The sequence below is a fragment of the Pseudophryne corroboree genome, chromosome 8 (assembly GCF_028390025.1).
Source record: "Pseudophryne corroboree isolate aPseCor3 chromosome 8, aPseCor3.hap2, whole genome shotgun sequence".
Lineage (NCBI taxonomy): Eukaryota > Metazoa > Chordata > Amphibia > Anura > Myobatrachidae > Pseudophryne > Pseudophryne corroboree.
The window spans coordinates 188,804,193-188,830,049 of NC_086451.1; the positions used below are offsets into that span (position 1 = coordinate 188,804,193).

The following is a 25,857-nucleotide window of genomic DNA, read 5'->3' on the forward strand; positions in this document are numbered from 1 at the left end:
GCCCGCCTCTGATCTGTTCCGCCTGCAGTGCACATGGGGGGTCATTCCGAGTTGTTCGCTCGTTGCCAATTTCGCTATGCTGCTATTAGTTGCAAATTGCGCATGCGCAAGGCACGCAGGGCGCATGCGCTTAGTTATTTAACACAAAACTTAGCTGTTTTGCTGTGGCTTCTGCGGCGCTTTTCAGTCTCACTGGTGTTTGGTAAATGACTGACAGGAAAGGGGCGTTTCTGGGTGGCAACTCAGCGTTTTCCCGGCATTTGCAAAAAAACGCAGGCATGTCAGGGAAAAATGCGGGAGTGTCTGGAGAAACGGGGGAGTGGCTGGCCGAACGTAGGGCGTGTTTGTGACTTCAATCCAGGACTGAGCTGATCGCAATCTGTGAGTAGGTCCGGAGCTACTCAGAAACTGCTAAGAATTATTTAGTAGCAATCCTGCTATTCTAAGATACACTCCCAGAGGGTGGCGGTCTAGCGTGTGCAATGCTGCTAAAAGCAGCTAGCGAGCGAACAACTCGGAATGAGGGCCATGGTTTTACCCAACTGCTAACAAATTTCCTGCGATCAACTCTGAATTAGGCCCTATATTTCCTACCACATGTTCACACATACACACGCTAGGGTTAATTTTGTTGGGAACCAATTAACCTACCAGTATATTTTTGGATTGTGGGAGGAAACTCACACAAGTACAGGGAGAATATATAAACTCCACACAGTTAGGGCCATGGTGGGAATCGAACCCATGACCTCAGTTCTGTGAGACAGTAATGCTAATCATTACACAAGGCTGAAGTTACTTGGCCAACTTCTTATTCACTTACTATTCGAGCTCCAGCTTCTTATTCAGAAAATTTAGTTTTGCAAGGGTTAACTAGTCTTGGGCCACAAATTTGACCCCTGAAATCAACAGAGCATGGTCACTTGCATATGACCCACTTGTATATTGCCTGGCCCAATGCTGTTTTGGGCATGAAATACACTGGCAAAGTGGACACACACACACCATATTTTACCATTTTGAATAAGTAGCTGTAGTTTTGCAAGGGTTAACTAGTCTTGGGTCACAAATTTGACCCCTGAAATCAGGAGCTTGCAATACAGGCTCTGCGCACAAAGCTTTTATTAAATTCTGCAAAGCAGTCTCTGCGGGCCTAGGGGGTAATTCAGCCTTCATCACTGCAGCGATTGCAGTCTGAATCACTTTATGGAGTTTTTACGTTTTTACGCCATTGGCACGCCCCATGACCGCCTCTGCCTAACAATCAGTCAGAGGTGATCGTAGCCCTGAGATGCTGATAGCATCTCACTGGGCTCCCAGGGCGTGCACGTACAGGGCGTACGTGCACGCCCTGGGAGCCCAGTGAGATGCTATCAGCATCTCAGGGCTACGATCACCTCTGACTGATTGTTAGGCAGAGGATGTCATGGGGCGTGCCAATGGCGTAAAAACCGTGGCCGGAACAACGGAGGCCTGGCAGGGAGCTACTCATCAGATACAAAATCACCACCACTGTGTAATGGTTTTGTACCTCTGCTAAGGGTGGGGCTAGGGCCAGTCATGCGGAGCGGACTAACCCTGTGCTGGGCATCCCCCCACATGTCAGAGTAAATGATCATAGATGTGCTCCTGATACATGTTACGCCACACAGTACTGCTCCTTATACATGTTACGCCACACAGTACTGCTCCTTATACATGTTACGCCACACAGTAGAGTTCCTTATACACATTACAACTAGAGATGTGCAGCGGGCATTTTTCGGGTTTTGGTTTTGGATTCGGTTCTGCGGCCGTGTTTTAGATTCGGACGCGTTTTGGCAAAACCTCCTTTAAGAAATTTTGTCGGATTCGGGTGTGTTTTGGATTCAGGTGGTTTTTTTTTTTCAAACCCCCCCATAAAACAGCTTAAATCATAGAATTTGGGGGTAATTTTGATCCTATAGTATTACTGACCTCAATAACCATAATTTCAACTAATTTCCAATCTATTCTGAACACCTCACACTATTATTTTTAGTGCTAAAATTTGCACCGAGGTCACTGGATGACTAAGCTAAGTGACCCAAGTAGACGGCACAAACAGCTGGCCCATCTAGGAGTGGCACTGCAGTGTCATACAGGATAACACTTAAAAGAATAGTCCCTAAACAGCACATGATGAAAACATAAATTAAAAAAAGAGGTGCAAGATGGAATTGTCCTTATGCCCTGGGCCCTCCCACCCACCCTTATGTTGTATAAACAGGACATGCACACTTTAACAATCTCATCATTTCAGCAACAGGGTCTGCTACACGACTGTGGCTGAAATGACTGGTTGGTTTGAGCCCCCACCAAAATAGAAACAATCAATCTCTCCTTGCACAAACTGGCTCTACAGAGGCAAGATGTCCACTTCCTCCTTATCGTTCAATTCCTCACCCCTTTCACTGTGTACATCACCCTCCTCACAGAGTATTAATTTGTCCCCACTGGAATCCACCATCACAGGTTCCTGTGTACTTTCTGGAGGCAATTGCTGGTAAATGTCTCCACGGAGGAATTGATTTTAACTCATTTTGATGAACATCATCTTCTCCACATTTTCTGGAAGTAACCTCCTATGCCGATCGCTGACAAGGTTACCGCCTTCACTGAACACTCTTTCAGAGTACACACTGGAGGGGGGCAACTTAGGTAAAATAAAGCCAGTTTGTGCAAGGGCCTTCAAATTGCCTCTTTTTCCTGCCAGTATACGTACGTACTGTATGACATGCCTACTTTGATGCTGTCACTCATTTAATCCTCCACCATTCTTTCAATGGTGACAGAAGCATATGCAGTGACAGTAGATGACATGTCAGTAATCGTTGGCAGGTCCTTCAGTCCGGACCAGATGTCAACTATCGCTCCTGACTGCCCTGCATCACCACCAGCGGGTGGTTTTGGAAATTTTATCCATTTCCTGGCAGCTCCAGTTGTGGGAGAAAATGAAGGAGGAGCTGTTGGTGGGTCACGTTCCGTTTGACTTGACAATTGTCTCACCAGCAGGTCTTTGAACATCTGCAGACTTGTGTCTGCCGGAAAGAGAGATACAACGTAGGATTTAAACCTAGGATCGAGCATGGTGGCCAATATGTAGTGCTCTGATTTCAACAGATTGACCACCCGTGAATCCTGGTTAAGCGAATGAAGGGATCCAGCCACAAGTCCCACATGCCTAGCGGAATCGCTCCATTTTAGATCCTCCTTCAATCTCTCCAGCTGCTTCTGCAAATGCCTGATGGGGGGAATGACCTAACTTAGGCTGGCAGTGTTTGAACTGACTTCCTGTGTGGCAAGTTCAAAGGGTTGAAGAACCTTGCACAACGTTGAAATCATTCTCCACTGAGCTTGAGTCAGGTGCATTCCCCCTCCTTTTCCTATATCGTAGGCAGATGAATAAGCTTGAATGGCCTTTTGCTGCTCCTCCATCCTCTGAAGCATATAGAGGGTTTAATTCCACCTCGTTACCACCTCTTGCTTCAGCTGATGGCATGGCATGTTCAGGAGTGTTTGCTGGTGCTCCAGTCTTCGGCACCCGGTGACTGAATGCCGCAATTCTTTGGGCCACCGACAGCATCTCCTGCATGCCCCTGTCATTTTTAAAAAAAATTCTGCACCACCAAATTCATTGTATGTGCAAAACATGAGACGTGCTGGACTTTGACCACATGTAATGCACACACAATATTGGTGGCATTGTCCAATGTCACAAATCCCCAGGAGAGTCCAGTTGGGGTAAGCCATTCTGTGATGATGTTCCCCAGTTTCCATAAGAGGTTGTCAGCTATGTGCCTCTTATGGAAAGCGGTGATACAAAGCATAGCCTGCCTCGCAATGAGTTGGCGATTGCGACATGCTGCTACTGGTGCTGAAGCTGCTGTTGTTGCTGCGGGAGGCAACACATCTACCCAGTGGGCTGTCACAGTCATATAGTCCTGAGTCTGCCCTGCTCCACTTGTCCACATGTCCGTGGTTAAGTGGACAGTGGGTACAACTGCATGTTTTAGGACACTAGTGACTCTTTTTCTGATGTCTGTGCAGGGGCGGAACTGTGGGAGGCAGTGGAGTCGGCTGCCGCCGGGCTCCTGACCTCAAGGGGGCACTTCTCCACTGTCTCCCGCTGACGATCGCTAGCTGCTACTTTTTTTTAATGATTCTTGCAGACGGAGGAGCTGTGTCCGTGACACGGAAGCTGCCTCCTGTATATACAGAGCTGGCACTGGCTGCACTAGGGGGAGCTCCAGAGCGCAGCTCCTCCCGGGCCCTTCCAGTTAAGCAAGCCAGCCGAATGAAGCTCTGTTCCTCCTTCAGGCTGATGACAGCCAAAGGTAGGCACTGGCAGCACTGGCCTCAAGCTGCACTGTGGGGAGGGGGGAGGTGTAGTTGGGGATGCTGGGGGGGGCTTTGATAAATGTTGGAAGCACTGTGTTTTGTGTGTGCATGTTTTAAGTGAAGTGTGTGTGTGTTTGTATGTTTTTAAGGAAAGTTGTGTGTTCAGTAAAAGAGGCATGTGTGTGTGTGTAAGTGAAAGGCATGTGTGAGAGGCATGTGTGTGTGTGTGTGTGTTAGAGGCATGTGTAAGTGAGAAGCCTGTGTGTGTGTGTGTGTGTGTGTGTGTGTGTGTGTGTGTGTGTGTGTGTGTGTGTGTGTGTGTGTAAGTGAGAGGCGTGTGTGAGAGGCATGTGTGTAAGTGAGAGGTGTGTGTGTGAGAGGCATGTGTGTATGTGTGTGTAAGTGAGAGGTGTGTGTGTGTAAGTGTGGTGTGTGTGTGAGAGGCGTGTGTGTATAAGTGAGAGGCATGAGTTTGTGTGAGAGGCATGTGTGTGTGTGAGGCATGTGTGTGTAAGTGAGAGGCATGTGTATATGTAAGTGAGAGGCACGTGTGTGAGAGGCAAGGATTAAAGGAGGCATTTGAGCATTTCTACAGGACTATGGGGGTCATTCCGACCCATTCGCACGCAGCGGTTTCTCGCTGCGGTGCGAACGGGTGTGCAATGCGCATGCTCGGTGGACGCTGAGCGCGTGTGCGACGTTGCCCGGCGACAGAGGTCGCTGGGTTATGCCGCACCTACCGACGGAAACGGTCGCAGAGGCGACCGCTAAGAAGATTGACAAGAAGGAGGCATGGCAGGGCGGATCCGGACCGTTGGAGACCGTTTTCGGGGAGTGGTGAGTAAAACGCAGGTGTGTCCAGGACAACGGAGGGTGGAGGAGTGACGTCAAAGCCGGGCCCATCATCGCTGGATCCAACGCACAGGGTAAGTATGTCCAGGGCTGGTATACTTCTGCTTGAATTTTTTTAGCTTAGCAGGGCTGCACATGCGATCGCATCCCTGCTACACTAAAATACACTCCCCCATAGGCGTGGACTATTGATCGCAGCAGCAGCTAAAAGTTGCTGGTTGTGATCAACTCGGAATGACCACATATGAACAGAGCACAAACCTGGTCTGGGTACACACTGCCATACAAATATATGGAGGGGTGTCCATTTCTGAATGCGTGTGTGTGTGTGTGTGTGTGTGTGTGTGTGTGTGTGTGTGTGTGTGTGTGTGAGAGAGAGAGGTGTGTGTGTGTAAGTGAGAGGCGTGTGTAAGTGAGAGGCATGTTTGTGTTTAAGTGAAGGAGGCATGTGTGTGTGTTTGTGTGTGTTTGTGTGTGTGTGTGTGTGTGTGTGTGTGTGTGTGTGTGTGTGTGTGTGTGTGAAAGAGGCATGTGTGAGAGGCATGTGTGTGTTTTTAAGTGAAAGATGCATGTGTGTGTTTAAGTGAAAGCGGCGTGTGTGTATGTTTAAGTGAAACAGGTGTGTGTGCTTTTAAGTGAATGAGGTGTTTGTGTGTTTTTTATATATATCGGCACACCGCTGCGCCAAAGCATCTCCATTGAGACCTGCTGGCGTGTGAGGGAGCACTGTAGGTGTACTATAATGGTATGCTGGTATCTGTTTTTATTGTAATGACTGACTTGGAGTGCGTCCACTTTTTATGTGTATCTATATTACTATTGGGAAAGGTACCTGAGCATGCTACTACTGTTCACCCTGATTGCCGGATAGTTACATATGGTATGTTTGTGTATATGTAGGGGGGCACCAACATTTATCATGCCTCCGGGCGACTGGGACGGACTTACGCCACTATATGTCTGTGTACATTCTCGGTAACACCTGCCTAGAGAAGTGGAACCTAGATGGTATTTGGTACTGGGACACACTACCTCAAGCAATTCTCTAAGTCCCTGTGAACTAACGGTGGATACCGGACGCACGTCTAAGACCAACATAGTTGTCAAGGCCTGAGTTATCCGCTTTGCAACAGGATGACTACTGTGATATTTCATCTTCCTCTCAAAGGACTGTTGGACAGTCAATTGCTTATTGGAAGTAGTACAAGTGGTCTTCTGACTTCCCCCCTGGAATGACGATCGACTCCCAGCAGCAACAACAGCAGCGCCAGCAGCAGTAGGCGTTACACTCAAGGATTTATCGGAGGAATCCCAGTTAGGAGAGGACTCGTCAGACTTGCCAGTGACATGGCCTGCAGGACTATTGGCATTCCTGTCTAAGGAGGAAAATGACATTGCAGGAGTTGGTGGGGTGGTTTGCAGGAGCTTGGGTACAAGAGGAAGAAGGGATTTAGTTGTCAGTGGACTGCTTCCGCTGTCACCCAAAGTTTTTGAACTTGTCAATGACTTCTGATGAATGCGCTCCAGGTGATGTATAAGGGAGGATGTTCCTAGGTGGTTAACGTCCTTACCCCTACTTATTATTACAGCTTGACAAAGGCAACACACGGCTTGACACCTGTTGTCCGTATTTCTGTTGAAATAATTCCACACCGAAGAGGTGATTTTTTTTTGTATTTTGACCAGGCATGTCAATGGCCTTATTCATCCCACGGACAACAGGTGTCATCCCGGGTGCCTGACTTAAATAAACCACCTCACCATCAGAATCCTCCTCGCCAATTTCCTCCTCAGCGCCAGCAACACCCATATCCTCATCCTGGTGTACTTCAACAGTGACATCTTCAATTTGAATATCAGGAACTGGACTGTGGGTGCTCCTTCCAGCACTAGCAGGGGCCGTGCAAATGGTTGAAGGAGCCACCTCTTCCCATCTAGTGTTGGGAAGGTCAGGCATCACAACCAATACAATTGGACTCTCCTTGGGGATTTGTGATTTAGAATGCACAGTTCTTAGCTGTGCTTTTGCCAGCTTAACTCTTTATTTTTCTAGCAGGAGGATGAGTGCTTCCATCATCATGTGAAGCTGAAGCACTAGTCATGAGGAACATAGGAGAGCGCCTTAGCCGTTCCTTGCGACTCCGTGTCGTAAATGGCATATTGACAAGTTTACGCTTCACCTCAGACGATTTTAATTTACATTTTTGGGTCATTTTACTGAAGTTTTGTTTTTTGGATTTTACATGCTCTCTATTATCTATTATGATATTGGGCATCGGCCTTGGCAGACGACGTTGATGGCATTTCATCGTCTCTGCCATGACTAGTGGCAGCAGCTTCAGCACTAGGTGGAAGTGGATCTTGATCTTTCCCTATTTTACCCTCCAAATTTTTGTTCTCCATTTTTTAATGTGTGGAATTATATGCCAGTAGTATGTCTGGTATTAGACAGCAGTAATGTCTGGAATTAGATACCACTAGATAGATACCAGATACCACTGTGACTGGAATGATGATGACCTATGCACAGTAACAGGACACTACCACAGCACCCTACAGCAGCAAGATGCAGCACAAGACACTGGACTTTTAGTAATGTACTGTAGTATACTGGTCACCACAATGCAGCAGCAAAACGATGAGTAGTGATACTGAGCACTGATGAGGATACTAGAACTGACACTGGGCAGCAAGAACAGCACTGGACTATTTTACTGTAGTATACTGGGCACCACAATGCAGCAGTAAGACAATGAGTAGTGATTTTGAGCACTGATGAGGATACTAGAACTGACACTTGGCAGCGAGAACAGCACTGGACTATTGTACTGTAGTATACTGGTCACCACAATGCAGCACTGATACTGAGCTCAGATATTGAGCTGATATTGAGCTTTCCACTCAGAGAACGTAGCCACGTCCTCTCCGCTCAATCTATAATGCACGAGTTAAAATAGCGGCAATGCGCGGCTCTTTATATGGAATCTGAATCTCGCGAGAATCCGACAGCGGGATGATGACGTTTTCCTCTGTTTGGGTTTTCCGAAAAGGCTCTTCTGCCATGGTACAAAGTAAGAAACTGCTAGATCACAAGGGACTGTTTGTTGATAGTTCTTCATGTCGACATAATGAATGTCAATATGATAACTGTCGGCCAATTGTATCCAACTCCCAAAAGAACTCAGGAGGCTTCTCACTGTATAAAGATGGGACAATTCCTTTGTACAAGGATACACAAGGCCCATGGAGACAGATACCCACACTATACATTATGCAGCCAGCAGCAGTACATACACCCTGGGTGACAATACATGATTTGAGGCCTGGCTGCCTCAGTGGGGTCACTCTATGCTGTGCTGTATGTTATATGTCACTGCAGTCACCATTACTGTTTGCAGAGAGCCCAGCTTACTGTAACAACCACGCCCACCACCTCCCAATCTCTGCCCCCTCAATATAGGCTCCGCCTCTTCGAGGTTAGTGATTCTGAGTTTGCAGGATGAAATGTACAATTAGAAAAATGTATAATAAAACAAAACTAAATAAACACACAATTGCCTGATCGCCTTACAACGAATGCTGCTGCACTACCTCAGCTACTCTATAGTTTAGCCGCATGGTCACATGATGCTCCAGCGCCAGTAGCCAAAAGAAACAGCTGGGATGCCTGTGAATGAGGGGGAAGATGGCCCCTTCTCCTTCTCCAGACTCCTCCACTGCATCCTCCTCCCCTCTGGCCAGACCGCAGCTCTGCACACCAGGTCAGCCTCATTCTGTTAAGGGGAACCGGTGGCTTGCAGCGTGCCAGCGGGTGGCATGTAATGAGTCACTCTGACTCATTGTAGGGCCTCCAGCTGCAGGCCCCTTTATGGTTGCAGGGCCCTGGTGCATTGCACCAAAGAATGTCCTGAGTTGCGACTTATATTTTAGCTTAGGCCATGTGAGGACTGCTTTCACCTTGCTGGGTTGAGGTTTAACTTGCCCTTGCCATACAATAAACCCCAGATACTTTGCCTCCACAATTGTGATGGCACACTTCTCCAGGTTAGCTGTGAACCCTTGTGTCTGTAGAGACTGTAACACTGTATCCATCTTTGGAAGGTGCGACTTTATACTGGAACAAACCCACTGGGGTAGAGAAGGCTGTCGTTGCTTTGGCAGCTTCCATCAGAGGAATTTGCCAGTACCCCTTTCAATAAATGTAGCATGGTGAGATACTGGCTTATTGCAAAGTTTTCTACCAATTCATCAACCTGGGGCAGAGGATAGTAATCAATCAAACTGAGGATCTTTATTTAACTTTCTTAAGCCATTACAGAATCTCAAAGCTCCAAAAGGCTTTCATTTCTAAAACAATGGGATTATTTCATTCACTGTTTGACTCCTCTATGACCCCAAAGCGCCACATCTCTTCCAGTTCCCATTTTACTGCTGCTGTTGGGCCTCATATATACAATAGGGCCTATGTTTTATCACCACCCCAGGTGGATTAACATAGTCATGCTGTATGATTTGAGTTTTCCCCGGGAGGGCAGAGAACACAACCTGGTACTGTGCTACTAATACCCCTTTTCCACTAGCTCTAAAAACACGGGTAAATGCACGGGGTGCATTTACCCATTTTTTTCCTAGTGGAAACGCCCCCCCCCCCCCCCCCCTGCAAATTCCCAGATCAAGTGATCCGGGAATCCTACCCGGGTAGCTTGCCAGGTTGAACGTGTGTTCAACCAGTTAAGCTGTGAAGTGTAAACGGAAGCCGTGTTGATGCGACACGGCTCCCATTCACAGTGTATGGAAAAGCGGCGCTGGAAGATCATGTGATCTCCCAACGCTGCCCCTGCCGCGTCACCAACCCGGCAATATACCGGATTGGTGGAGCTAGTGTAGAAGGGGGCTGTAGCACGGGTCGCAGCCATGTCAGGCTCCCAGCTGTGACCCATGCTACAAGTGGAAAAGGGATATAAGTTTACCACTTTTTGTTTTTGGCTAGGACTCAGCACCTGACATTCTGGGGTTTTCACGGCCACTAAAGAGGGCTGACTGGCACTTTCTTTCCAAGGCTTCAACAAATTCACATGGTAGACTTGTACTTCTTTCCTTCTAACTTCCTGCCATACCTAGACACAAATATCAATAGCTTGTCACCTCTATTAAAGGTCCGGTTGACAGCACTAACGTCATGACTGCGTTTTTTATGCTGTTGAGCCCTTACCATATGCTTGGTCAGAAGTGGCGCAATTTGTCTTAGACAGCCATACAATTGGGACACAAACTGAATGATGTTAGGCTCTTGGGACAATTGCTGCTCCCACCCTTCTTTTAATAGATCTAGTATCTCTCTGCATTGTCTACCATAGAGGAGTTTGAAGGGGCTAAACCCCATAGAGGCTTGGGGTACCTCTCAAACAGCAAACATTAGCATTAGCTAAGGCAAGAGTAGGTCCCAATCTTGCTTCTCATGTGACATTGCCCTTTTTATCATCTGCATAAGGGTTCTGTTAAAGCATTTGACCAAGTCATCTGTCTGCGGGTGGTAAACCGAAGTGGTAATTCTATCCACCTTTAACAGGAGACACAGGAATTTCATTAATTTAGACACAAAAGGGGTACCTTAGTCGGTCAGGACCTCTTTTGGTATTCCTAGATGGGTATACAACATCAACAACTCCCGGACAGTGGCCCTCATTCTGGGTTGTTCGCTCGCTAGCTACTTTTAGCAGCCATGCAAACGCATAGTCACAGCCCACGGAGGAGTGTATTTTCACTTTGCAAGTGTGCAAACGCCTGTGCAGCTGAGTGGTACAAAAACAGTTTGTGCAAAACAAGACCAGCCCTGTAGTTACTTATTCTGTGCGATCATTGCAGCGACGAAGGTCCCGGAATTGACGTCGGACACCCGCCCTGCAAATGCCTGGACACGCCTGCATTTTCCCAAACACTCCCAGAAAATGGTCAGTTGACACCCATAAACGCTCTCTTCCTGTCAATCTCCTTGCGATCTGCTGTGCGAATGGAATCTTCGTTAGATCCAGTGCACAGCAGCGATGCTCTTTGTGCCCATACGACCTGCATGCGCATTGCGGCGTATACGCATGCGCAGTTTTGCCATTTTTTTTACCTGATCGCTGCACTGCGAAAATCGACAGCGAGCGATCAACTCGAACGACCCCCAATAGTGCTAGATTTCATGTTACGTAGTGGTATGGCCTCCGGGTACCCGGTGGCATAGTCCACCGTCACCAATATATATAGATACGCATGATCCGAGTTTTCTACTGGCCATAAAAATTGGCTCAATAGGCACAGAAATTATAGGCAGGAAAACCAAGGGTGCCCTAAATTCTGTCTGGGGTGCATTATTTTGGTACACTGGGTATTCCTGACAATATTTTTTTACTGCAGCATGAATGCCTGGCCAGGAGAACCATAGCTGGATGCGCTGGAGAGTTTTCCTCTCCCCTAAATGTCCACCCCATAAATGCATGTGAGCTGCCCTCGATACCAGCTGCTCGTGTTTTCGGGGAATCAGCAACTTTTACCTTGCAAATAGGTTACAAGGTAAAACAAATCATTTTTCACATAAAGTAAGGTACACCTTCAGGTGGTAAAGCAGAGTTTACCTTACCATTTACTACTACCACATTTTATAAAGTATTGGACAAGTTGCCATCATGGGGGGTCATTCCGAGTTGTTCGCTCGCAAGTGAATTTTAGCAGATTTGCTCATGCTAAGCCGCCGCCTACTGGGAGTGAATCTTAGCATCTTAAAATTGCGAACGATGTATTCGCAATATTGCGATTACACACCTCGTAGCAGTTTCTGAGTAGCTTCAGACTTACTCGGCATCTGCGATCATTTCACTGCTTGTCGTTCCTGGTTTGACGTCACAAACACACCCAGCGTTCGCCCAGACACTCCTCCGTTTCTCCAGCCACTCCCGCGTTTTTTCCGGAAACGGTAGCGTTTTTTCCCACACGCCCATAAAACGGCCTGTTTCCGCCCAGTAACACCCATTTCCTGTCAATCACATTACGATCGCCAGAACGATGAAAATGCCGTGAGTAAAATTCCTAAGTGCATGGCAAATTTACTTGGCGCAGTCGCAGTGCGGACATTGCGCATGCGCATTAAGCGGAAAATCGCTGCGATGCGAAGATTTTTACCGAGCGAACAACTCGGAATGACCCCCATTATGTTGATCTCACCTAAAGTCCTGCAAAGACACTCTTTCACGAATGAGGGACTAGTGTGTCTCAATCTCACTGGCAGGAGAGGGCTTTACAGTCATACAACCTTAGCTTCCACTAGATCTTGGCCCCTGGGACAGCTCAACCTCTGTCTTTCTGCCAATGTCATGCCAGGTAACAAACTTCTGCAACTGGGAAGTCCTGGCCCAGGATTAGTAGATAAGGAGATTTGGAAGCTACTGTGACTACCAGTTTTACTGGTCTTACTTTAATCACTACCGGCAGGTGCACTCGTGGGCATTTTTCTATGTCTCCAAGTATACATAGCCCCTTTACCAGAAGTACTACCTGACCAGACCCGGAAGGAACCTGGGGGCAGATGTATTAACCTGGAGAGGGCATAAGGAAGTGATAAACCAGTGATATGTGCAAGGTGACAAAGGCACCAGCCAATCAGCTACAATATGTAAATTAACAGTTAGGATCTGATTGGCTGCTGCCCTTATCACCTTGCACATATCACTGGTTTATCACTTCCTTATGCCCTCTCCAGGTTAATACATCTGCCCCCTGGTTAGCAGAGATGAAAGACAATTCACTGCAGGGACATGCAGTCAGGGGAGGTGAGTGCCTCCCTTGTCATTAAGGATTAAAATAATACAAAGAAGATACTTATTACACATATTCTGTAATAAATATCTTCTTATATTAATCTAATCATTTTCAGTATTTAAAAAGTGATTTCTGCGGCACTGAGAGCGCTGCCCATTGTAAATGGTAGGAAGCAGGGGGCGGTGCCAAGCAGAGGGCTGTAAAAGCCCATTAAAAAAACACACTAAGTGGCATCTACACAAGTGCCACAGTGCAGCAGTGACGTGCTTTTAGCCCATATGAAAGCACACCCCTGTCACTGCTGACAATGGTGGTCATTCCGAGTTGTTCGCTCGGTAAATTTCTTCGCATCGCAGCGATTTTCCGCTTAGTGCGCATGCGCAATGTCCGCACTGCGACTGCGCCAAGTAAATTTGCTAAGAAGTTAGGTATTTTACTCACGGCATTACGAGGTATTTTCTTCGTTCTGGTGATCGGAGTGTGATTGACAGGAAGTGGGTGTTTCTGGGCGGAAACTGGTCGTTTTATGGGCGTGTGGGAAAAAACGCTACCGTTTCTGGGAAAAACGCGGGAGTGGCTGAAGAAACGGAGGAGTGCCTGGGCGAACGCTGGGTGTGTTTGTGACGTCAAACCAGGAACGACAAGCACTGAACTGATCGCAGATGCCGAGTAAGTCTGGAGCTACTTAGAAACTGCTAAGAAGTGTCTAATCGCAATTTTGAGAATCTTTCGTTCGCAATTTTGATAAGCTAAGATTCACTCCCAGTAGGCGGCAGCTTAGCGTGTGCAAAGCTGCTAAAAGCAGCTTGCGAGCGAACAACTCGGAATGACCACCAATGTGATTGCACAGTGGGCGGCAGATTCAGCACTGACAGTGACCTGCATTCAGTTGTCACTGTCAGTGCTGCTGCTGTACAGTGCTTGCTAGTGCAAGGCCAGCCAGTGTCTGCTGCAGTGTCAGTGCATGTAAGTGTTTAGTTACACACTCACACACTGTCACTGTCACACTCACTACCAGTGCTTTATTGTTGTCCAGGTCTTTTAGTAACTTAATAACGCCACACTAAGTTAATGGAAGCCCTGAACAACAATATTATATTAATGTTCTTCCCCACCCCAGTTCCAAACTTTATTTTTATTTTTTTCCATTGACTAAAATTCACTACATGTGCCTGCTCATCACGTTTGATGAGCAAGCACTTTGCGGCGTGGAACCCGGCATCAGAGGCGGTGGGCGTTAGTGGGCAGCTGTAGCGGGTGGTGGCAGCGGGACATCGGCGGCGGGAATTATGCAGCAGGACATATGCGGAAGTGGGACTTTAGCGGTGGCGGGCAGCAGGTATCGGTGGCCGGACTCAGTGGACATTTTGGCTGCAGGACTGGATCATGGATACAGTCCATGCAGCCATTAGGGCACCACAGTTGAAGGCATTTCCAATTTCAAAAATGTTGCTGCGCTTCAGAGCCATTTTTTAAGTCCAAGATGGCCACCACAAGCCAATCACGGCTCGCTGCGTCATCACCCCACCCCCCAGGGCTGGCTTATAGAAGCCAGCACGAGCCATGGCAGTCAGTTCATCGGCCGGGTAGGAGCAGGGAAGAGCTCCAGAAAAAAAGAAGAGAAATGAAGTCCTGGTGGACAGTGGCCATAAAAAAGAGCTTAAAGGCTGCCACCCACTAGGTGAAGAGAAGACATCAGAAGCCCTGGGGAGGGCAGCAGCCATGAAAAAGAGCTTACAGTCTGCTGCCACCCAGGCGAAGACGGCGGAAGCCCTGGTGGGTTGGCGGCCACGCAAAAGAGCTATATGGCCGCCGACTCACCAAGCGAAGTTGCAGATAAATAAAATATAAAAAAATCCAGTGTTGTGTTTTTATTTTAATATTTCCATTACAGGGGGACTGTAGGTACCAGTGGGCCTTTAATGCCTTGCATGCTGGTACTTGTGGTCCTCCAAGTACCAGCATGAGTGGCAGGCTTGCTGGGACTTGTAGTCCCATTGTAAAGGACAATATTGCTTTTTTCACAAACTATCAACCCTTCACCCACCGCCAAAGGGTGTGGGGGATAGCCCCGGGCTTCAGCAAAGGCCTGGGGTACCCTGGAGAGGGGGGTCCCCACTTCCCTAGGAACCTCTGGCCTTGGCTGACTTGGATGCTTTGGCCACGGGACGCCGTAAAGTGTCTCCCTTGGCTGTGGCATTACCCTCCCTTGCTGGTGGATCCTGGTGCTGGTTATAAAAATATGGGGGACCTATAACATTTTTCCCCCTTATATTTTTTAGAAACAGGCTGGCTCCTAGGGCCCGGTGTTGGTCCATTAAATAGGGGGACCCCTACATGGTTTGCTTTTTTAGTATTCCTGTGCTGTAAATCCTATTGAGATACAGGAAAATGTATGTACTTAGGCAACCTGCCAATCGAATGGTGGAGTTAAGGTACTTCTTTTGGATCTACACTATATGTATGTGTAAATCTGGCTCTGTTACCAGCCAGTGCTTCACCAGCAACTGACCTCACCGCATGCCACTGATTCACTGCCAGTATCAACCAAGGCCCAGATATCCCAGCCTTCAATCTGTACCATCAAACAAAACAGGGTAGTTTCAGCTGGGGAAACAATTTCAGCCACCATACTGACTACAGGTTATGCTGTTTTCCCTGAGCTGCAATCCACTAGCTCACCCTGCTTTAGGCAGTACCACTGTGCATGACTGGGCTCCCTGCACTCAAAACATATGACTGGAGATGAGCTATTTGGTTTAACAATGAAGATCTGGTACTGGCCTTAGGTGCTTAGCTTTATTACATTTTCACAGGGTCAGGTACCTCTCAATCACCACTGTTAACTCCTCAATTGTCTGGGGATCAGCCTGCAGGGCCCAGTGTTTTACACCATGGCTAATACCTGTATAGCCTGATCTAGAACCACCACCTTCACTACCCGCTGAGCAGAGTTTTTATCTGTCTGTAGCCAGGTTTTAATCAGTCAGGTCAATTATGCCAGTTTGACCATTGGAGGCTCAGATAGGTTCAGCTGCAACTCATGATATTCTTGGGCTTTGCTGGGACATGTCACCCCAATCCTGCTGAGTATAGCCTCCTTCAAGCAAGGATAGGAGCTGACTTCAGACAACTTTACCTCAACATAGGCTCTCTGTGACTCCCCTGTGCGATAAGGAGCTAATCTAACCCTTGATTTCTGGTATCAAATATGTCGCCCAAGACTACTTAACCCTTGCTAAAGCTACATATTCAAAATGGTAAATTATAATATGGTGTTTGCCAGCGTATTTCAAGCCCAAACCGATGTTGGTCCAGGCAAAATACAAGTGGGTGATATGTAAGTGACCACTCTCTATTGATTTCAAGTCTCACATTTGTGGCCCAAGACTAGTTAACCCTTGCAAAACTATAGCTACTTATTAAAAATATTGAAATATGGTGTGTGTACCCACTTTGCCACTGTATTTCATGCCCAAAACAGTTTTGGACCAGGCAAAATACAAGTGAATTATATGTAAGTGACCACGCTCTGTTGATTTCAGGTGTCAAATTTGTGGCCCAAGACTAATTAACCCTTTCAAAACTACAGCTACTTATTCAAGATGGTAAAATATGGTGGGTGTGTGTGTGTGTGTGTGTGTGCCCACTTTACCAGTGTATTTCATGCCCAAAACAGCATTGGGCCAGGTAAAATACAAGTGGGTCATATGCTAGTGAGTTCCCTATGTTGATTTCAGGTGTCAAATTTGTGGCCTAAGACTAGTTAACCCTTGCAAAACTATAGCTACTTATTCAAAATGGCAATATATAAAATAGTTTTTATGCCCACTTTGCCAGTGTATTTCATGCCCAAAACAGTGTTGGGCCAGGCAAAATACAAGTGGGTCATATGCTAGTGAGTTCCCTATGTTGATTTCAGGTGTCAAATTTGTGGCCCAAGACTAGTTAACCCTTGCAAAACTACAGCTACTTATTCAAAATGGTAAAATATTGTGTGTGTGCCCAGTTTGCCAGTGTATTTCATGGCCAAAACTGGATTGGGCAAGGCAAAGTACATGTTGGTCATATGCAAGGGACCCTACTCATTAACCCTTGCAAAACTGAATGATCTGAATAAGAAGCTGGAGCTCGAATAAGTGAATAAGAAGCTAGAGCTTGAATAAGAAGTGAATAAGAAGCTAACTTCAGCCTCGTAATCATTACACCATCCGTACTGCTCATGTATTTTATGTGATGCCCTGACAAGTGACGTTTGCTTAAATAGAGGTCTCTGACCTTCACCCAGAAAACATGCAGAGCAAACAGTATTATAAGCCTTGGAAATGTTTTTTCTCCCATATTTGATACCTCTCAGAGACACACGATGAGGGTGAATTACAGTAGTAGCTGTGGCTTAAACTGTTAGCAGCCGAGATTAGCAGAATTGCTTTCCTTTTAATCCGTTTTGATAGCTCTAACAAGGACTATAAATAGTTAAACAGGCAGAAGGGGATCAGGAGACAGTGGGGTGGGGGGGTGAAAAGACAATGCAAATCATTGAAGTTACTGAAAATACAAGCGGCATTGTATTTTTTGGGAAAATCTGGTAGAAAATACAACTGCTGTCATGATAAGTTACAGAGAAGAAGGTGGCCTATTTAAAGATATAGATTTATGTAAGAATATACAGTACTTCCCAAGGAGCCCATGAAAGCATCCTATGTACAAATGACTACAGCTAATATTTCAATATTGTAGGCTGGTTGTTGAGTCAGACGGGGAGTATTAAGCAGTCACGTTTACTGGCATGAGTATACACATAACAATTATTATAAGGAGAAATAGTAGGTGTATACTGACACATTTTGATATATTGTAATGCAGATCAGAAAGCAGTCTCTGAGGGATATGATACTGTGTTTCTATGGAAGAAATATTCCCGGGTGTACTGGCAGATTCTTAGGAAGCCTATTCTGATGAGAACTAAGCCTCATATTATGCTATATTTGCTGCAAAATGGCAATTCTTATTATTTATGGCCTAATAACCTCATAAATGCCCCCTCATAAATGTCACATCTTTTGTTTGCATATACTTCTTTCTATAATCGTAACAAATCCAACAAAATGCCTAAACGGAGACATCCTCATTACACTGTCATAGCAAAGGTTTATGTTGACACTATCCTTTGTTCACATGATGAGTATTCACTTTAACAATCTCACCTTCATATGGAAGAGTTAATCAACAACCAAGCATCCGTCTGAAGATACTGTCCATGGCAAGCTATTGCTTTGTTGTCCTTAGTGCAAGAATAAATCCCCAAGAGGCACCACTTGTAAATTAAATCCTTTGTAACATCTCACAAAATATCCTGTAAGCAGATCTACCTGTGTTATCCTTGTTGTGCAGCACGAAATCCACAGGATTGTGTGTTTAGTATTGCAGTCTCCTCTCTCCTCCTGCCTCCTTCTCTTCCAACGCTAATGGTGCTTTGCTTTTGTTGAGCACTGAGCAGTGAGACACTCCCCCTTGTGTGTGTGAGAGTGAATGAATGTCATTGTACTGTGCCTGCTTGCTTTGTTAAAGAAATAATTAATTCTGGTGAAAGACTGGGGAATACGCTTATATTACAGTCAGAGGAGGGGCTGCATATTATCACGAGGCTCAGATATTGAAGGGTTATTATTAATGAAAGAGGAACCACTGACTTACAATTACTATATTATCTATCTATCTATATATCTATATTATATCTATATTAATAGAAACTAAAGAAATGGTTACATTTATATTACTGATACAAATTAAACATGTTATTGTAGTATTATCATAATTGTCAACAATTTTAACAACTGTATATTATTTAAACAATAGTGAAGGTTCTATATAGAATTTTTAGCTAGTTTGTTTTCTGATGCAGATCAAGGGTAGTACCATGAAATATTGCTAGATCAGATGTAGAGCTGGCTACTTTGTACATCCAGGTCTGCAGTGGTCTCAACTGCACCAGTTTGAAGAAAATAAATGGGGTTGGGTACGAAATACCGGCAATTGGATCCCAAAAGCCAGGAGACACACAGTGGGATCCCGACGGCCAGAAACCGAACACATCCAGGTAAGTATTTTCTCCTTACCCCTAATCCTACAGTCTAACCCGAAGTCCCCCTGTCTCCCCCTCCTCCATCCAAACCAACCCTAAAGGGGGGTACTGACAGGAGAGATGTGTGCTGAGCGATATTAACACAGACCGCCAGCACACACCTCTCCCCCCGCTCAGCACAGCGCGATGTGCTGAGCGAGGGGTGGCGCTCACTTCACACAACGGTGAAGTGAGCAACCCACTAGATTGAGCCTGCATGCAGGCACAATCTAGCACCGGTGATAGCTCATCGCTATCGCTGGGGGGCATACAGAAGGCAGATCCATGCTTAAAATCTAAGCAATCTAGTCAGATTGCTTAGATTTTAAACACGGATCTCTCTGTGTGTACCTCCCTTAACACTTTCCCTTAGAGCCTAACCCTGACCCCAACTCCTGTACTTCGCCTCCGGTATGTGTCGGGATTCTGGGTATAGGGATCCCTCTGACTGTCTCCTGACTACCAGTATTTTGACCGCATTCCAATAAATGTACTTAGGTGTTACCTCTGCATATGTGGCAACAGGGTCAACAACAGAAATCTTGGGGCCCTGTACACACATCGTTTTGGGACCACAATTCACAGCAACTCATACAATCTGGGTGTTATATACACATAGTATCTCATACCTAATTGTAAATGTCTGCTTTGCAACATACTCTCTAATTGTACAACAAGGCAGCTATCTTTCCTAGCGATACCATATGCAGTTTGATTACTGTACATACATACCTACATCCTCAGTGGCTGCTTTGCTACAAAATTTGTCATCCCTAACCTATCTATGCTGTGGTCAGCACTGCTTCTGCTGTGGAGGGTGGGCTTGTGGAGGGATACTCATAGGCAGCCACTGCTCTGCATCCTCCTGAAATTCGCCTTTCTTTTCCATCATTTGTAAGTGCGCTGAGCACTCCTCTACACTGCGCTGGCTGTAGACTTCTCCGTCATCCTCACTCCATTGCACCCCTTTCTGTCAGTCTTGCTTGCCTGGTGGGTGGGCTTTCCAGTAGCAGGAGCTGTTGCAAGATGCTGCCTCTACTGCAGCTGCAGTAGCACTGAATCCTAGCCCAACCTGACTGGGACTTGACTGCATGGGAGACTAGGTGCACCAGGCCCCTTGGGCTCTTGGCCCCTTGGGGCGGGACACACGTGTCTCCTATAATGTTTCTCCACATGCATTTAAAGTATACTGCAAGAAAATTGATTTGGACACAAATCCTCTTTATACCACATTCATGCACAACTTGAGAGCTCGTTATTCAGTTAAAAAATACCCCTTATTAAAGAACACATTTCACCCTACTCATTGAACTACTTGATCCTGCCTAAAAACTATATGAAGCTACTTGTACTTTGCAAAAAAATAATTAGCATTGCAATTGAACAGTTCTAAGTAATGTGCAGCCACACATCCAATCCCTTGCAGCCACACACTACATAAATCTGCTCAGCTGAAATGATGATACATTTTTTTCACAAAGTACAAGGTACAGATGGGTCCTCCGTTATCTTGGCTGGCTGAGGCGTTAGTCGTGATCGGGCATATGGAGCCTGCCTGGGCGCAAGGAGGTGTGCCTAGTTGTAGGGAGGCGTGCCTAGTCGCAGGGAGGCGCACAGAGCATTTAGCATTACCTTTAAGTGTAACATCTGCGATCATCCACCAGATGTCGCTTTTTAAAATCACCACTGCGCATGTGTGTTGTCTCCATTAAAAAATACAACACCTAAATACATAGTAAGAACTACTTTACTGGTGCTTCTCATTACGCTACAATATGCTACAGTACAGTATGTCATACAGTACAGTATATTACAGTGTACAGACGAAAATACAGTAGTACAGTATATACAGATGCAAATGAACGTGATAAAGCCACTGTAAAGTCCATTGAAGTTAGGAATATGTGAGCATCCAAGTCCCGCAGACAATTCAACAAATAAAACCAGTAGTGTACACAGACGCAAATGAACGTGTTACAGGTACATTGTGGTCTATTGATGTTAGGGATATTGTATGTTAGCGTCCTAATCCCGTAGCCATTATGACATAATCAAAACCAATGGGCTTATTCATCAAGAAAAAGTTCTCATTTCAAAGGATGAAAGAAGAAAAATGGGGAATCCACTGAATCAACAGAACAAACAGAATACAGTTAAATGAAATTGGAACGATAAACAAACATATCAGCAAAGATATAATAAAGGACAGACATATAATCAATCCAATACAAGAAACTACAAAGAGCCATTAATTAAGAGACAACCGCCAACATCATCACAAGGGAGATGTTATGCATCATATAATTCCAGAAATTTCGAATACGACACAGACGCAAGAAGAATTTGTAGCGGGAATCGTTTGAACAAGGACAAAGAACAGCAGAAAAACAAGAAAAGGAGGAATATTATAAGTTAATGGAAAAAATTGGAACAACGAACACAAACACAAATTCAACAAAAAAACATCCATTCACAATTACAGAAGATGAGGAAGACAATAACAATTTTTTAGATCTTCTTATGCAGAAGGACAAACCACCAGAATGGACAGAGGTTGTCCGCAAACGACAAAAGAAAATACCAGTTTCCCCAGGAGAAGTGGTGTCAGGGGTGGTAAGAAGAAAAAATTACCAATAAAAAACTCCCCAGTTCTGGTTGCAGAAGAAGAAGGAATATATAATCTCAGCAAAATCACACTAACTACACATCATATATCTTTATTATCAAAAGGTTTAACATTTTCACCACAATCAAATGTAAGTCCATTTGAATTATATATTGACACACAAAAATTGATACAAAAAATTGTGTATAAAGAAACATTTTTCAACTCAAACCAATAACACTCCCAGTCTCCCGATTTCTAGTGAATTTAAACATAGTCAATTTAAACCCTCATCAACTTTCTTTCCATCTCATAATAAGGGTCCACACATTAGTACATTTGATAAAGGGTAAATAAAATAAAAAATATAATCTCTCTAAAGAAGAAAAAGAGGCACTTAGAGACTTAAAGGGGAACGATAAAATTATTTTTAAACCGGCCGATAAAGGTGGAGGGTTGGTTATAATGGACAAAGAAAATTATGAAAAAGAAATCAATAATCTACTCTCAGATACATAAACCTATCAGATACTACAAAAAGACCCCACTGATATATATATAAAAAAGAACTTGAAGAACTTTTACAGGAAGGATTACAATTGAACATCCTGACACAAAAAGAATATGATTTTCTTTTTAATAATTACCCAATAATACCAACATTTTATCAGCTGCCTAAACTTCATAAAAACTTACAGAACCCGCCAGGACAACCAATAGTGTCAGGAATAAATTCCCTGTCCTCAAATTTATCTAAATATGTGGATTTCTATTTACAAGAAATAGTACAAAGTCAAAGGAGTTATTTAAAAGATACCATAAGCATTTTACAAATATTGGAGAACATCATTTGGGAGGATAATTATATTTTATGCACATGTGATGTACGATCCTCATATACATGCATTGCGCATAATATTGGATGCGAAGCCACTAGACACTTTTTATCAAACAGTACAAACTTACCGAATGCACAGGTAAATTTCATTATGGAATGTATTAATTATATTTTACATCACAACTATTTTTGGAATGATGGGACATTTTACAATCAAAAGAAGGGGGTAGCAATGGGTTCTTCCTTCGCACCTAGCTATTCTAATCTTTTTGTGGCTAGATGGGAGGAAGAATCGATTTGGAACAATAACCCTTTCTTAAAACAGTAATTTGGAAAAGATATATAGATGATCTCATCTTTATATGGAAGGGTCCAGAACACACCTTAAGAGAATTTTTTTCATATCTAGGAGAAAATAATTATGGTTTAGAATTTACATTCCCCTCAAGCAGAGAAATGGTCATTTATTTGGATTTGGAAAAATTTATTGAAGCACATAAAATACACATAAGAACACACACTAAGACAGTAAGTGGAAATAATATGCTTTCCTATACAGGTTGAGTATCCCATATCCAAATATTCCGAAATACAGACTTTTTTGAGTGAGATAGTGAAACCTTTGTTTTTTTGATGGTCAATGTACGCAAACTTTGCTTAATACACAAAGTTATTAAAAATATTGTATTAAATGACCTTCAGGCTGTGTGTATAAGGTGTATATGAAACATAAATGAATTGTGTGAATGTAGACACACTTTGTTTAATGCACAAAGTTATAAAAAATATTGACTAAAATTACCTTCAGGCTGTGTGTTTAAGGTGTATATGAAACATAAATGCATTCTGTGCTTAGATTTAGGTCCCATCACCATGATATCTCGTTATGGTATGCAATTATTCCAAAATATGGAAAAATCCGATATCCAAAATACCTCTGGTCCCAAGCATTTTGAATAAGGGATACTCAACCTGTAATAGTAATCACCATAATAATTGGATCAAGGACATTCCAGGGGGTCAATTTAGGAGACTTCGGAGAAACTCTTCTAAATATGACATATTTCTAGAACAAAGTGAAGAGCTAAAGAAAAAAAAATACTGGAAAAGGAGAAAATGAGAATAGGCTACAACAAGTAATCACCAAAGTGGGTAATATAGATAGGAAGGACTTAATATGCTACAAACCTTAGAATGTGAAAGATAATTATGGGACAGCATTAATTACTCAATACAATAGCCAACATCATGCGTTTGAAACAATTATAAATAAATCTTGGCATATTTTACAACTTGACAACAAATTAAAACCTTTTATTAAAGATAAACCGCAAATAATATATAAGAAGGCACAACATTTGAAACAAAATTTAGTAAGAAGCTTTATACTACTGAAAAGTGAGAAACTGAAAGAAAATAATGGAAACTATTACTGCCTAAAATGTATTGCTTGTAGAACGACTGGACAGACATCAACTCATTCTGAACAAATGTTTAAATCTAATACAACAAAAAAGAATACAGTGTGAAAAGTAGAATTACCTGTGATACTAAAAAAGTGATATACATGTTAGAATGTCCATGTGGACATCAATATATTAAGCAGACCAAGAGAAAATTAAAAACACGTATATCTGAGCACATATTAAATATTTAAAAAGGTTTAGAAACACATAGTGTGTCAAAGCATTTTTTAGATTATCACAAAAAGGATGCTTCAAAACTAAAATTTATGGGAGTACAAAAGGTGGAAAATAAGTGGAGAGGAGGTGATATATCACAGAAATTAAAACAAAATGGATTTATCTTATGGATACACTGACTCTTAAAGGGTTAAACATCGATATAGAATTGAATGCATTCTTATAATTATTAACATACTTTATTATACACACAATACTATCAGAATTGCGCACAACCACAAAGAAATTAAGGAAAGTTTAAAAGAAACATTTTTATTGCTAAAAATCCATCCCTGAGAATAGACTGGGTCACATGGCAACCGCCGTTTTTAACAATGAATTTCCGTTTTTTTTAAATAAAGTTTTATCTATAAAGAAGGGACTGGGAATGTCCATTAAACATCCTTGATGAAGGGCTTATGCCTGAAACGCATTGGACTGCACGTTCTTAATGAGGGAAACACTCTGTGTGCCGAATTGCCGTACTGCCGTACAAACGGACACAGATAGGGAACCAGCCGCCAGCAACATAATGCAGAGGAAAGCCAGCTATATTTCCTATTGGAGACCCTCCATTGCCAGCTGTTACCTATACACTACAGAGGAGACCCGGCGCCACACCGCTGATTAAACAACAGGTGCGCGAGTCACTGCAAAGGAAAGATCAGCCGCACGTTAATCATCATTGTGGAGGTTCTGTGCTATACCAGCTACTACTGACCAGACTGTCAGGTATTTCAGACAGGGATAGTTAGGATTTGAAAGATCATAATCCTCAGATGTTTAGCTATATTGGAACCCGATCCTCAAAAAAATCCAAAAGGGGCTGTAAACATTTTATTAACCCTTTTTATCTTACAGGTTTTGTGCAATACACATATATTCTAAATTAAACAAGCGCTCATTATTACATATTTTATTACTGGGCTTATTCATCTGTCGGCGGTGACGTGTCCGAGTGATGAAGTGTTCCGCTTCCCATGCTTAGAGTCCTGGGTTTGATTTCTAAAGTGCAAATGCATGTTAGTTTCTTCCAGGCACTTTTTTATTTTTTTTATTTTTGTATCTAGTGTACTGTACTACACTTTTACATTCAATAGAAGTGTGCACACAAGCTTTACATAAAGCAGGGCAAAGTTGTATGAGTGTATCTACTATAAAATACACAGCGGCTATGAGGATAAGGTTCTATGCACCATACAGTACACATACAATGCTGTAGCAGGGCAGACTCGACTGAAATGGCTACCACCTGTGACTCCTTGCCTCATGGCAGCCCTCAGCTATGGAGTGAGCGACGGCATAGGTTTTGCAAGTTACGGCGCAATGCTGAAGGAGCGTCACAATCTAAAATATACATGGGCGATAGGGCTAGGTGAGCTCTATGCACATTACGATTCACAAAGACTCGAACACATACTGTAGCAAGTTGTCAAAATGTCTGACACCAGTTATCACTTGCCCCGTGCAGCCCTCGGCTATGGAGCGAGTGACGGCACAGGTTTTGCAGGCTATGGGGCAATGCTGAAGGAGCGTCACAATCCCCTAGCTAAAATACACAGGGGCAATAAGATCCTGTAGAGTGATCAATTAACAA

At 44.1% G+C, this 25,857-nt stretch overlaps 1 protein-coding gene across 3 annotated transcripts in view; it reads right to left on the bottom strand.

Moving 5' to 3' along the window:
- LOC134948788 (BTB/POZ domain-containing protein KCTD12-like) overlaps positions 1-18,553 on the bottom strand; it is a 453,664-nt gene extending 435,111 nt beyond the window's left edge. For 2 of the 3 annotated variants that reach the window (XM_063937011.1, XM_063937013.1), the window contains exon 1: positions 18,384-18,553. The gene's annotated coding sequence lies outside the window, so the exon portion shown is untranslated. Of the gene's footprint in view, positions 1-18,218 lie in introns of all 3 variants that reach the window. The other variant, XM_063937012.1, reaches the window with a different exon arrangement.
- Positions 18,554-25,857: the final 7,304 nt, after the last annotated feature.